This window comes from Electrona antarctica, assembly GCF_951216825.1.
Source record: "Electrona antarctica genome assembly, chromosome: 8".
In the NCBI taxonomy this organism is placed as follows: domain Eukaryota; kingdom Metazoa; phylum Chordata; class Actinopteri; order Myctophiformes; family Myctophidae; genus Electrona; species Electrona antarctica.
In genome coordinates this window covers 32,061,641-32,075,607 of record NC_136789.1, presented here as the reverse complement: position 1 = coordinate 32,075,607, position 13,967 = coordinate 32,061,641, and the positions used below count along the sequence as shown (strand labels likewise).

The window sequence follows — 13,967 nt, the reverse complement described above, 5'->3', positions numbered from 1 at the left end:
ACAAGCCGTTGGCTTTCTTGCATTATCCCTTTGATGGTGGTGTATATTGAACATGTGTATTCCCTAATAAACATATCAATCAATATGACATTTATGACTGATCTTAATGATCCGTTACCTATCCTTGCTTGACATGTTTTGTTGCTTTATTGTTCTTTGAATTTTGTCATCTCGTCTGTTTACTTGTTTTGCACGTGTGTTATTGTTTAGTTGATTTGGCTGTTGCTGTCTAAATGATCTATTTCCCTTTCCTTTTTGTTGTTGAAAAAGTGACACACATTGTAATGTGTCTATAGGACCTCCTCGAAAACGACATATAAGGATTTATTCCTATGAAGAATTCCAACCATCATCACATCCTTAATATATCCTTATATTATATAGTAGCAGTTACACACCTCCTCCACCAGGTGGCGACAGGCAGCAGGGCAGCAGTGCCTGCATCCTTTGCTGCGCATGCGCGTGAGACGTTGACCCGGATGTAAATGCGTGTTGATGTTTTTTTTCCAGTCGTAAGAATGGCGGAATCGGCAAGAAGAACCTCTTTGTTGTGATCCTCAACGTAAGAAAAGAGACATTTTACACATTATATAAGTATATTACAGTAGTAACAGAGAGCTTTACACATTCTAAAAGTATATTTCAGTTGGTGGAAATGACGCTAAATAGGGGGGGAAAGCGTCAAATGGAGTCTGTACGGCTGAAGATAAATGAACAGCTAGCGTCGGTGGGAGAGGAGATAATATTGTGTGTTGTGGACAAACAGCAGCGTGGCGCTGCTGATGTTTGTAGTGTGGAGCTCAGCGTCAGTGTTTGTGTTGGAGCGCCTCAGCGCGGTGGGAGAGTTCATGGTCAACATATATATAATATATGCAGATTCGGCACAATCAATTTTAAGGGACTAAGTTAATTTCGCTCCTGTGCCACCAAATTAAATGAAATGAAATGAAATCTATATTTACCCAGGGTATCTGGGCTAAGCTCAAGAACTTGTTTCCAGCCAGGCCCTGCTCATAGAACACATTTCATCGTAGTGGTTGATGCCTTGTTCAAGGGCATTTCAGCGGTGGTAATTTTAACGTGTCGGACGGCTGGTTCGAACTGGGAACCTTCTGGTATCTAGACCGCGCCGCTATCCGTTCGGCCACCGCTGCCACCAACATGTGGAACGCCCTACCAACAGTCCACCACCCCTTCCCCCCCCTCATTGTATATATTTTCTTTTCCATGTTTACCTCCTTTATGATGATTTCCTGTTTTTTGGCTATATAGAAGTGTATATTTGTTTTTGTTTGTACAATTGTTATGATGAATTGAACAAGGTGGACCCTATTGTAAATAAGTGTAATGCTTTATTGGGTCGTCCACTCAGTTAACAGTTTTTGTATTGAGTTGTGCTTGAAATGTACTGTAATTCTGCAAACAGTTTTTATATGTGCAAACTGTCAATCAATCAATCAGTCATTAAGACATGCAAATCTCTACTGTACGGAAACGCAATTCAAAACTGCCCCCCGTAAAATCTGAATCCCCCACCCACCCCCTTTTCCCCTCACTGTATATGTTTTTTCCCCCTTTTTACCTCCATTAATGATGATTTCCTGTTTTTGACTATAGAAGTGTATATTTGTACGTCTCTCTATAAATGTTCTGATGAATTGAACAAGGTGGACCCTATTGTAAACAAGCGTGATGCTTTATGGTGTCGTCCACTCACAGTTAACAGTTTTTGTATTGAGTTGTGCTTGAAATGTACTGTAATTCTGCAAACTGTTAATACATACTTCAATCAAACCTCTTCCAGAGAGAAATGGAGACACTAGAAACTCTGCTGGAGACACAAAACAAACGGCTGGACGTTGACTCCGATATGGACATCCATCCTAACACTGCAGGTTGGTAAACACATGAGCTGAGCGCTGTGTTGATTTCGACTAAAACTAAGACGAAAAATGTTCGTCGACTACCTTTTTTCACTAGCGAAAACTAAATGGAAACTAAATAAACTAAGCTATGGTGACTAAAACTAAGACTAAATATATTGACCATTTTGTCAACAAATAAAAACTAGACTAAAATGTTAGTAAGGGACTAGTGGACAAGAGATCCAGTATAAGTTATTTTTTCACTTGGTTGCATGCTGAAAATAGCTGATCTATGACCTCACGTTATGAGCTGGTAGATCGGCTATTTTCAGCAAGTGTAAAATCAGCCATTACGCCGGCATCAAGGCCCGCCAAAACACATTTTGTTCGACTAAATCAACCGTAGATTTAGTCGACTAAAATCGCATGACATTTAGTCGACTAAAACTAGACTAACACTAAAACATTCCAGGTGACTAAAATGTGACTAAAACTAAATTAAAACTATTCAAAAGACTGACTAAAACTAAAATCAAATTTTGCTGCCAAAAGCAACACTGGCTGAGCTACAAGTGGGTTAGATTCCAACATACTGTCAACTGGTTGGGATTCATTGCATATAAGGAGAGCTCGCCTCAAATCAAAGCTATTTGCTCACAAGTCATCCAGGGAGCATCTCCATATGGCTTCAACCAGGGATTTGCAGAGTGTCTCAGAGAGGCAAGGGCTGAAATCCCGTAAGAGGGCACTTTTCGACAAAAAAAACATAGCGAAAATAGCACATCTACAATCTCAGAACGCGACGCAGCTATTTTCGGTGGCGCTACCCAGTATTCTTCTCTTATCTGCTGGAGATGTGGTGTACGACTGTACGGCATGGATTTCGAAACAAAATTAGTTACGCAAAATGCTGCCTTTATGGCATGGAAAGGAGTGGAATTTGCATTTCTTTCACCGTAGTAAATGCTGCATTCGTGGTCTGTTTTACGGCCGAAAGGGCAGGGGCTGAAGCCCCCTTTGATGTCTGTGTGCATGTGCCTGGCTTCAACTGCATATACAAAAGGACAATAGCGACTTAAATATTGTTTAAAGGCCATCGTTCTCACGATAATACAAATCTAAATATATTTTAAACCAAATCTTGATTGTTGAAAAGTGGTGAAGTGATCCTTTAACCATTTATGGTTAATGGAGGGAAAACAAATGGTTTCTGTCTGCTAGTTCCATGTTCTTCTTAACCCTGGCCTGTGTTATACTTTGTTCTATTTATACAACAAAGTATAATTTAGTTACCACAGTAATGGCATGCAAAAACAGTGAAAATAGCTGATGTACAAGCTCGGCTTATGAATTTTCACTATAGAGGCCTACATGTTTTTTGGGGGGGGTTATCAATCGTAATTGAGGAAAAGGTTTTGGAAGTCATATGTACTGATAGGCTACATCTGGTGAAATCTAAATATATGTGAAAACATAACATGTTTCTCCCGCTTGAACCTAGAATCCCTGTTCTTCTTTTTATTTTATTTTTTAGACTTTTTCCATCCTGCGGAGGGAAATTAAGCTTCAGCTTCGTCCCGTTAGGCCGGGGATAAGTGTCTTAATTGCTCAGGGATAGGCCTGTCACAATTATTACATAATCGCCTCATTTTTTGAGTTTTTTGTTTCGTTTTTTGTGGCTTTTTCTGCCTTTATTGATAGGATGAAAGTAGTCTGACAGGAAATGGGGAGAGATATGGGGGGGGGGGGGGGGGGGGATGACACGCGGCAAAGGCCGTCGGGATCAGGAGTCGAACCCGCGGCACGCCATCAGGCTGGCTCAGCAGACGGTTGAGCTAACCGTCCGGGCCACATAATCGCCTAATTGTAATCATAATTATTTTTGCATAATTGTCAATCGTTTCTATGTTGAATGTCCACACCACTCAGAAAATCACACCCGTGTGAACTGAGTGGTGTAAGGTCTTATATAGACTGATCAGCTGTGGTCTGACGTAATGTCTGACGTAATGAAATCACACCCGTGTGAACTGGGTGACCATAGCAACCATGCTCATTTTTTGGTACGAACAGACACGTAAACTAACAAAGCTGAAATCACACCCGTGTGAACTGGGTGACCATAGCAACCATGCTCATTTTTTGGTACGAACAGACAGACAGACAGACACGTAAACTAACAAAGCCAGTTGTAGGAGTGGTTTACACCACTCAGAAATAGCAGATCTACAAGCTTAGAACACGCGTTGTAAGCTTGTAGATCAACTATTTCCGTTATCTTGAAGAAAAAATGATTAAAAATGATTAAATGTGTCAGTGATTTGAAGTTTTAGATTTAGGTTAGTTGTCATATCTGCCCTGTGAAATTTGTGATTACGAAGACTAAAAGACAAGCAGAAATACGCAGAAATGGCGCTTTGGCATGGGGGTCAGATCAACATATGGAATGAATTCTGTACTGGCCATATATGGAGTGTGTCTTGAGTGTTCATGGAATGTCAGAACAAGTCAGCTCCATATATGGAGATCTAAGGGTGGCAGCGGGGACAGTGTCTTGAGTGTACAGGGTTTGATGAGGTCTGGCCATATATGGAGCTTGTCTTGAGTGTACAGGGTTTGATGAGGCCGAACAAAATAATACTTTGGTCTCCGGTTGCAGACCGACTCTATTAAATATGCGCGACCCAGATGATTTTATTGGCATTTGGTGGAAAAAAGAAAATCAAAATCCGACCGAGTCAGACCAAAAAGGTCTTTATATATGGATATATATGCAGCCCAACAAAACGTACACCTGCCCAAAGCCAAAGTAGCCCAGAACAAAAAGGAGGAGTTGTTTAACAACGTACGTGTTTAGGACGTGTTTGAGGCCTAAACGACGTGTTTAGGCCTACTACGAGAGAGAAAAGTCGGCTTGTCCGTCCCGGAGAGCACGACGGGTGGATCCCATCTGCTGACTGTAAGTTCAGTTGACGTTACTGTGTACTGGTTTGTCTTGCGCTGATTTGAATGAAAACACCGGCGTGCAATTATACTTTATATACGGATCCCGACAACAGTGTTGACCTCAACAGGGTGAAAGCAAACTAGCAAAGCTCAAATCAAATTAATATAAGAAGGTTTAAAGCAACCATGACAACTCTCCTGTGTATCCCATTCCCCACACATGGATAAAGAAGAGAGAAAAGTAGGAGCTGTTTATAAGTTCGTGGAGTGTCGCGCCTTAATATTCCATTCAGCCTAGACCGGTACATGCATCTGCTTCTGCTAAAACTCTGATGATTGAGTGTAAAAAACAAATGATCCGTTTGGTTAATTTTAAATGCACGCATGCTGAGGAGATGTCTGCTAAATGCCTATATTGAAAATTGTAAATTGCAGCGAAGTTACATCAATTATCACACCTATGAAACAGAAGTAACACTTGAAGGTAATACAATGGAGAAACAATGGTTGCTTTCATTGTGTCTTTTCCCTAGACGTCCCGCACCTCCCTGTGTGTAAAGAGGAGGTTTCCTCTGAAGAGGAGAGGAGCTCCAGTCTGGTCCAGGAGGAACCAGAGCCTCCACAGATTAAAGAAGAACAAGAGGAGCTACTTCTAGGACCAGAGGAGGTAGATAGGCCAATGCAGACATTACTATCAATGCCACATGAAGACAGAGACACAGACCCTGTAGCCGGCACCTCAACTCAGCACATGAAAACACAAGCTGATGTAGAGGACTGTGGAACATCACAACCAACTAGTGACGACCAGCTCCTCTCTTCACACTGTTCTGAATCTGACACTGAAGACAGTGATGAGTGGCAGGAGCCCAGTGAAGGTCAGTCACCTTTAAACACACTGAAGTCACACAAGACACAACATGTGGAAGGACAAAGATTGTCTTTGAGCAGCAAGATGTCCCGGGACCTGAAAGCATCGGAAGAAAGTCACACGGGGAAGAAACATTTTAGTTGTACATCTTGTGGAAAAATGTTTAATCACAAGGGAAATCTGAAGACGCACATGAGAACTCATACAGGGGAAAAACCATTTACTTGTTCAGTTTGTAGAAAAGGCTTCGGTAACGCAAATAATCTAAAAACACACATGAGGACTCATACAGGGGAAAGGTCATTCACTTGTTCAGTTTGTAGCAAAGGCTTTAGTCGAAAGTGTCACCTACAAGCACACGTGACGACTCATACAGGGGAAAAGCCATTTGCTTGTTCAGTTTGTAGAAAAGGCTTTCGTCTCTTGTGTCATCTAAAAAGACACATGACGACCCATACAGGGGAAAAACCATTTAGTTGTCCATTTTGTAAAAAATGCTTTGGCAACACAAGTAGTCTGGAGACACACATGAGGACTCATACGGGGGAAAGGCCATTTATTTGTACCGTTTGTGGCCATGGTTGTTTTCAAAAGCGTCATCTTAAAACACACATGAGGACTCATACGGGGGAAAAGCCCTTTTCTTGTTCAGTTTGTAGCAAAGACTTTATTCAAAAGGGTGAATTAACAGTACACATGAGGACTCATACAGGGGAAAAGCCCTTTTCTTGTGAAGTGTGTAGCAAAGGCTTTAGTCTAACTGGTGATCTAAAAAAACACATTAGGACTCATACGGGGGAAAAGCCATATACTTGTTCAGTTTGTAGAAAAGGCTTTGGTGACGCAAGTAATCTAAAAAGACACAAGTGGACTCATACAAAGACTCATACAAAGACTCATACAAAGGGAAAAACACTTTAGTTTGCCATTTATGGTCAATGCTTCGATCTAGGGATGCACGATTCATCGGTAGCATAATCGGAATTGGCCATATCAGCCATAAAAATGCCATATCGGAACCGTCTCAAAATAATACACATTATTTAATCGGTTTTCACCAGCAAAAAAATAAATAAATTATAATTTGTGTACTACTCATCTCATTCAGTAGTCATTCAGTTGTGAAAACAGACAGTTGGAAAAGAGTATAAGCTATTTATTTATTGATTGATTGAATACTTTATTAACACCCTCCGCGCCATTGCCGACGATTAAAGTCAATTGAAGCCTAATTTTGATAGTGACGCTTATCGCCATTGCCGACGGCCTCCGGCAATTGAGCTTTTATAGCGCGTTCGATTGCTCGAGCCAAAATGCTACTCACGTTAGCCGGTTAGCTAGCTGTGTTGTTAGCACAGAACTGGATCGCCCATCTTAGATCGTCGTCGCCATAAGCATCCATTCTATCCATTTCTTTCAATCGCCTGTAACTCCTATTCCTTGTCCCAGATGGCATTTTTGGTCAAAACAGCGTTTCTTTGACGGCACAGAGCTGACAATCTAGAGCTCTCCGGAGCTCCGGCCTGGAATCACATTGTAAACAAGGCCCATCCAGCTGTGTGAAAACTCCTAACGTAGGACTACCGGTTGTGGACCGGAAATGGCCGATTTTCAAAATAAGAGCTCAAATTAAAAAAATGCTGGCGTGAATTAGATCCTAATTTTTCAATAAATGATAGCGGTCTAAGTGTTAACAGGCTTTGGGTCAAGCCCCTATAGAGCGTTGCAGTCCCGCCTCCTACCCTGGACCAGGAAATGATTCTCCGTTCATTTTCCTCATAGACATTTCAGAAAGTATTTATTTAAAGACGTTTACGCCGCGGACAAAGCCAACTCGAGTCGTGACAAATCATGACAACAAACACAATTTTTTGGGCCGAACAAATAATTAGAAAGAAGAAAAAAACGGCAGGTTACAACACTTTTTTTGTTGTTTTTCTTCTTTGTAATTATTTGTTTGGTCCAAAATATTGTTTGTGTTGTCATGAGTTGTCACGACTCGAGTTGGCTTTGTCCGCGGCGTAACCGTCTTTAAATAAATACTTTAAGAAATGTCTATGGGAAAAATGCATTGGGTTTCATTTCCTGGTCCAGGGTAGGAGGCGGGACTGCGACGCTCTATAGGGCCTATATAGGCTTGTTTCCATTGTGGTCTTATATAATATCAGAATCGGTATCGGCAGATATGACCCGGCAAATAATCGGATATCGGTCATAATTTCATAATCGTGCACCCCTAGTAGTCCCTACTTTGATCCAAATGAACATGTGAAGGTATCGTCACTGCCCGGCGGAAATCGTGTATGTCCAACACTCTTCCTTTATTATTTTCAAAACATTTAACAAAAAGTGAAAATAGACAATCTTCAAGCTCACAGCGCATTGTGATGCGTTGTTCGCTTCTATTCTCACTGCTTTTGTGCAACACTCTTATTCTTATACTCTTATTATTATACTCGTAATATAAAGTAGATCATACATGTACATAAACGCATACAAAAGTTAAAATATGGAGACACAGTTTCTCCATAGTTTAGGATTCATGTGTAGAGAAATGTCTATTTTATTTTCTCTTCTCTTTTTTTAACTGCTTTGACCTGATGTTATATGTTTTGTAATACTGCTGTCCCAAAGGTTAATTAATTAATAAATACATATAATATAATATGAATGGTAACTGGTAATTGTGTGTGTGTGTGTGTGTGTGTGTGTGTGTGTGTGTGTGTGTGTGTGTGTGTGTGTGTGTGTGTGTGTGTGTGTGACATCATCATCATCATAGTACAGTAATGCAGGGACACCTACTGAGTGGCAAAACAACGTATTGCATGAAAGGATGTTAAAGCTGCTATAAGCAATAATATGTCTACATTTTAACCCATTTAGGCCTGATCGAAATCGAAATTTAAAAAATGTCTTCTAAATCCTCCAGTTTTCAGAAATTTCCATATCAGTGGTACTCAATATTTCATGTCAAGAACCCCAAAAATTATATTTCATTGGCCACCGACCCCCATCTGAAATGATGTTTTTCCAGGGACCTCCCCAGAAGCAAAGATTTGAGTTAAAAACGTTCGTTCTGAAAAAATATATAGGCCTATTCCAAATTTGCGCCACATTTTCACGATTTTTCAAAAATAGCAGACCTACGAGTGCCGCGCTATGAGCTTGTAGATCTGCTATTTTTAGATCTGCTATTTTTCTGCGGTCTGATTAGTGTCAATCTGGGGGTCCTTGACATGAACAAGTTTGGGAACCACTGTTCTAGATCAACGTTGCAATCAGAACTGCAGCATCACTCCCAATCTTCCGCCGTAGTCTGAAAACCCACCTGTTCAGACTCCATCATGGTAGCACTTACCCTACCTTAGATAGCACTTTTTAGACTTAGATAGCGTTTGATACAGACTTATAGCATGTCATGTAGACAGCACAATAATTGCATTGTATGTAGTCATAGCACTTCATAGTACATATGTATAGCATAGTATAGTATATATGTATAGTTTATATGTATAGTTCCACTGTTATGTTCTTAGCTTACGCATGTTTCATGATAAATGCTTTTTATATATGTGATGTATTACCATGCTTTTTTTGTTGTTGCTTAGTCGCTCTGGATTAAGAGCGTCTGATAAATGCCTAAATTGTAACACAACGTTGACTTGACTGACATGATGTGGCGACCACATGCAGTATCCACGTTTCACCAGCAGATGGCGGTGGAAGTCAAGAGGTTGTCGTACTGTCAGTAAGACAGTAGCAGTTGTTGGCAAAAAGCCATGATCGCCCATAATTATTTATAATGAGTTTATGACCAGCATATATTTAACCTGATGTTGACTTCGTGAACAGACAGACAATAGACTAATTAGACTAATTAAGTCATAAGTGTAAACACAGACACTGATGAGACCTTGTAGAGATAATTAGCTGTGTGTGTGTGTGTGTGTGTGTGTGTGTGTGTGTGTGTGTGTGTGTGTGTGTGTGTGTGTGTGTGTGTGTGTGTGTGTGTGTGTGTGTGTGTGTGTGTGTGTGTGTGTGTGTGTGCGTGCGCACACACACTAGCACATTCTCTAAGCACATACTGTGTATATGGGGATTGGGGATACATGTACACACACACACAGTCATAATTAAAGGAAATTACGCGCACCCAAAATCACTTTTTCTTAGATTTTAATATAATATTTAGTGTCCTTTGTATTGTGATAGGCAGCAATGATATATAGGCCTTGTACAATTCTCTCGTTTTGATCAATAAATAAATAATGTCTGGACCAAAACCCTTAAAAATATAATATACCACCAGAAAATGTATACCGGTAATAGTTATTGCATTTACACTGAAAACGTGCATTTCCCGTTGGTCCGTCACGCCCCCATATATGGTCATGCTTCGTGACATCATGTGACATCACATGACATCAACAGGGATCTCCAATATGGGCATATATGTAGTCGCGACGTAGACGACATTGCCATGTAGGGGCCCTTCTCCATATATGGGAATGTCAATATATGGCCATATCACGCCTCCATATATGGTCACGCCTCGTAACATCATGCCTCCATATATGGTCACGCCTCGTAACATCATGCCTCTATGTCATATCTCCATATATGGAGATCTAAGGGTGGCAGCGGGGGCAGTGTCTTGAGTGTACAGGGCCCATTTCCGGGTTCGATGATGTCATGATGTAGTATTTTGAACAGACTTATAGCATGTTACGTAGACAGCACTAGAAATGCATTTGATGTAGTCCTAGCACTTTATAGTACACATGTATAATATATAATATAGTATAGTATGTATAGTTTACATATATAGTTTCATGATATAGATACTCTACTGTTACGTTCTTAGCTTACGCATGTTTCATGATAACTACTTTGTATATATTTGATGTATGCCATGCTTTGTTATTGCTTAATTTAAGTCGCTCTGGATTAAGAGCGTCTGCTAAATGCCTAAATTGTAAATTGTTGTCAGCATGACATTCTGTTGTCTAATAATTGTAGTGGAGTAAAAGTACAATATTTGTAGAAGTAGAAGTAAATGTACAGAGAATTTAACATACTCAAGTAAAGTACAAATACCTCAAATTGTACTTAAGTACAGTTATTGGCCGCTTCGTCTGTGAGGTCAGGAGGAGCTGCATTAGCACCATAACTACTGTATGTATGTATTGTATGTATGTATGTATGTATGTATGTATGTATGTATGTATGTATGGTCCCTTATTGGCTGTTGATTGCTACATAAGGTACGTTTCAAGGCAGGTATAAGGTCAATAACGGGTCTAAAGGACTTAGAACAGCAGTTGTAATAGACATTAGTTAGTAGCAGTGCTTGCACGCTCTGCTTGCACATGCCTACTTGTGTCGCACCTCGACAGAGGCTATATTTAATCATAGCTGTAATGGATTATATTATAGTTATATGTCTCGTCGTGCTACACAGTGTAAAATGCTATTTTAAGTGAAAGTGTTTGAGTCTGTGTCTGTGGGTTTTATAAATATGCAAATATGTAACCAATGAAAAGTTAACTACAGCTTGTGGTTAATATTAACTACATTGGACCCATTGGAACATAATATAGTCTCTCTTTCTCTCTCTCTCTCTCTCCCTCTCTCTCGCTCTCTCTCTCTCTCTTTTCTTTTGTACATTTCCTGTGAAGTGACAGTGATGATATTTCTATGATTTATGATGAGGTCATGATGTGGTCATGATGAGGTCATCTACCGTCATGTCCTCCAATATTTATGACGTGTACAGTAATATGTACAGTAAGATCTATTTTTCATGTCTGTCTGTCTGTCTGTCTGTCATACTGAGAAAAATAAATATTTAACTTACATTTTCTGTTACTACAAAACTGTGTGTGTATGTGTGTGTATATACACACGTGCGTGCGCACACACTCACGCATGCACGCACACACACACTTGCACGTTATTGTTTTCACATTATTTTGTTTGGATACTTTTACTTTTATCCATGTTGTACTTTTTATTTTTTTTGCTTTCGCCTTTATTTTATAATGTTTTTATGGAGGGACAGACAGTAGGCTGACAGGAAATGGGGAGACATGCAGTAAAGGCCGTCGGGATCGGGAGTCGAACCCGCTGCACACTGCCAGACTGGATTACCAGCCAAGGTGCCTGGACCACTGAGCCACGGCCCAGGCCTCCATGTTGTACTTTTAACTACACTTATACATTTCTACTAACAAATTAGCCCTGTTTCAAATTCAGTGGAAATGGCAGATCTACAAGCTCAGGTTTGGAGCTTGTAGATCTGATGCCTTTGTGTGACGCTGTGGTACAGTAGGATCAAGTAAGGTGTTCATTTACATTAGAAAAAATCACACCTGTGTGAAGTGAGGGGCGCTTTACCAACCCTTATCATCTTACGTCATCGCAATATCATAACATAACATCATATCATATGGCGATTTTGCTCAGACAAAACCAACATTAGAGTCTAATGTTGTCATTAACAATGAACACAGTCTAATGATTAGACTGTATTCATTGTTAATGACATTTAATGTTTGTGTTAGTGACAAAACAAACATTAAACTGTGTTCATTGTTAATGGCGTCTAGACAAGACAAGCATTAAACCTGTCTATATAGGAGGGGCTAGCGCCCCTCAAAAAAAACATTAAAAGTTAGAACATGAATTTATTTTATTTTGCATATTGTGTCCAATATTTGATTAATTTCTTCTATTTTTGAATATGTATATGTATATTTGTATGTGCCTTTTATTTAAATGTATCTTTATTAATGGTACAAGATACCATGGGGTTGTGGCTCTTTTCAGAGCGGGAACTCTCGGGGGAGGGAGGGGTCTTCTTTCGTGTATCGTCGTCACATTGTCCAGCTCAGTGTCAGAAAGCCACGCCATTGTCTCTGGTGACGTTTAGCTGGAGCACTGCCAGACCTTGGTGGTCGACCGTCGGGATGGACACCCGTCCTTGTGTGGACTTGCATCCCCCCCGACCTCTTACGCCTTGGTCTGCCAGCTTGGCGATGATTGGGTGGCGACATTGGTTTCACGAGCTGGTCTTGCACCATATCTCGTTACTTGCAGGGGAGGCTGTCGTCTTCTCCCCCGGAGGGAGGGGTAAAAACTTTCAACAATTTTTGTATGCTATTTTTGAGTGGTGTAAACCACTCCTACGACTGGCTTTGTTAGTTTACGTGTCTGTCTGTCTGTCTGTCTGTCTGTCTGTCTGTCTGTCTGTCTGTCTGTCTGTCTGTCTGTCTGACTGTTCGTACCAAAAAATGAGCATGGTTGCTATGGTCACCCAGTTCACCCGGGTGTGATTTCATTACGTCAGACATTACGTCAGACCACAGCTGATCAGGCTGATTTTTGAAAAATGAATAACGAAAGTTAGAACATGCATGATAAGAGGTTTCTGCCTGCAGCGACGATGAATAGAGCGACATACAATTCAATTCAATTCAATTCAATTCAAAGGGCTTTATTGGCATGAGAAAACATACGTTTACATTGCCAAAGCAGAAAGCACAATACAACAATACATCAATACAATCAAAACAAAAAATATGAACGTCAGAATCTTCAATAGATCAATTTCTATATTGTACCAAGATCACTGGATGTAGGTATAGTGCAGGAATATACACAATGATTAGTCTTTAGGGTGGTTGTGTTCCGTTTGATATCCTTCTCCTATCACAGCAACTCATGAATCTTGCTGCTGTGTTTGCACATTGTTGTACTTCGCCCAGCAGATATGGGAGTTTTTTGTCATTGGTCATGTTTTCAAAATCTCTGTGTGTGGTTGTAATCTGTGGGAAGTATGTGTCTCTGATGTCTTGGTACAATGGACAGATGGTTAGGAAGTGTAGCTCGGTTTCCACTTCATTTTGTGTGCAGTGGGTGCATAGTCTGTCTTCTCTCGGGATACAGGTCTGCCTATGACGGCCTTTCTCGATCGCAAGACTGTGCTCACTGAGTCTGTACCTAGTTAGGGTTTTTCTTTGTTTTGGGTCGGTCACGGTGCTCAGGTATTCTGCCACTGCGTATTCTCTGTTTAGGGCCAGATAGCATTCTAGTTTACTCTGCTTTTGTACATACAGGTTTCTCACAAAACGCATATTTAGACATTTAAGACATTTTGTGGAATCGGGCCTCAGGTGTTTCATACTTTAGCTATTGAAGAATAGCAGATCTACAAGCTCATAGCGTGCCACCGAGTGGCGCGCTACGAGCTTGTAGATCTGCTATTTTTGAAAAATCTTGAAAAT

At 40.5% G+C, this 13,967-nt stretch overlaps 1 long non-coding RNA gene across 1 annotated transcript; it reads left to right on the top strand.

The window, feature by feature from the left end:
- The first annotated feature begins 476 nt into the window (after window positions 1-476).
- On the top strand, window positions 477-6,865 carry LOC306927507. The gene is made up of 3 exons (XR_013790528.1): window positions 477-562; window positions 1,805-1,895; window positions 5,345-6,865. It is a non-coding gene; the product is annotated as an uncharacterized lncRNA (long non-coding RNA).
- The last annotated feature ends 7,102 nt before the right edge of the window (window positions 6,866-13,967 follow it).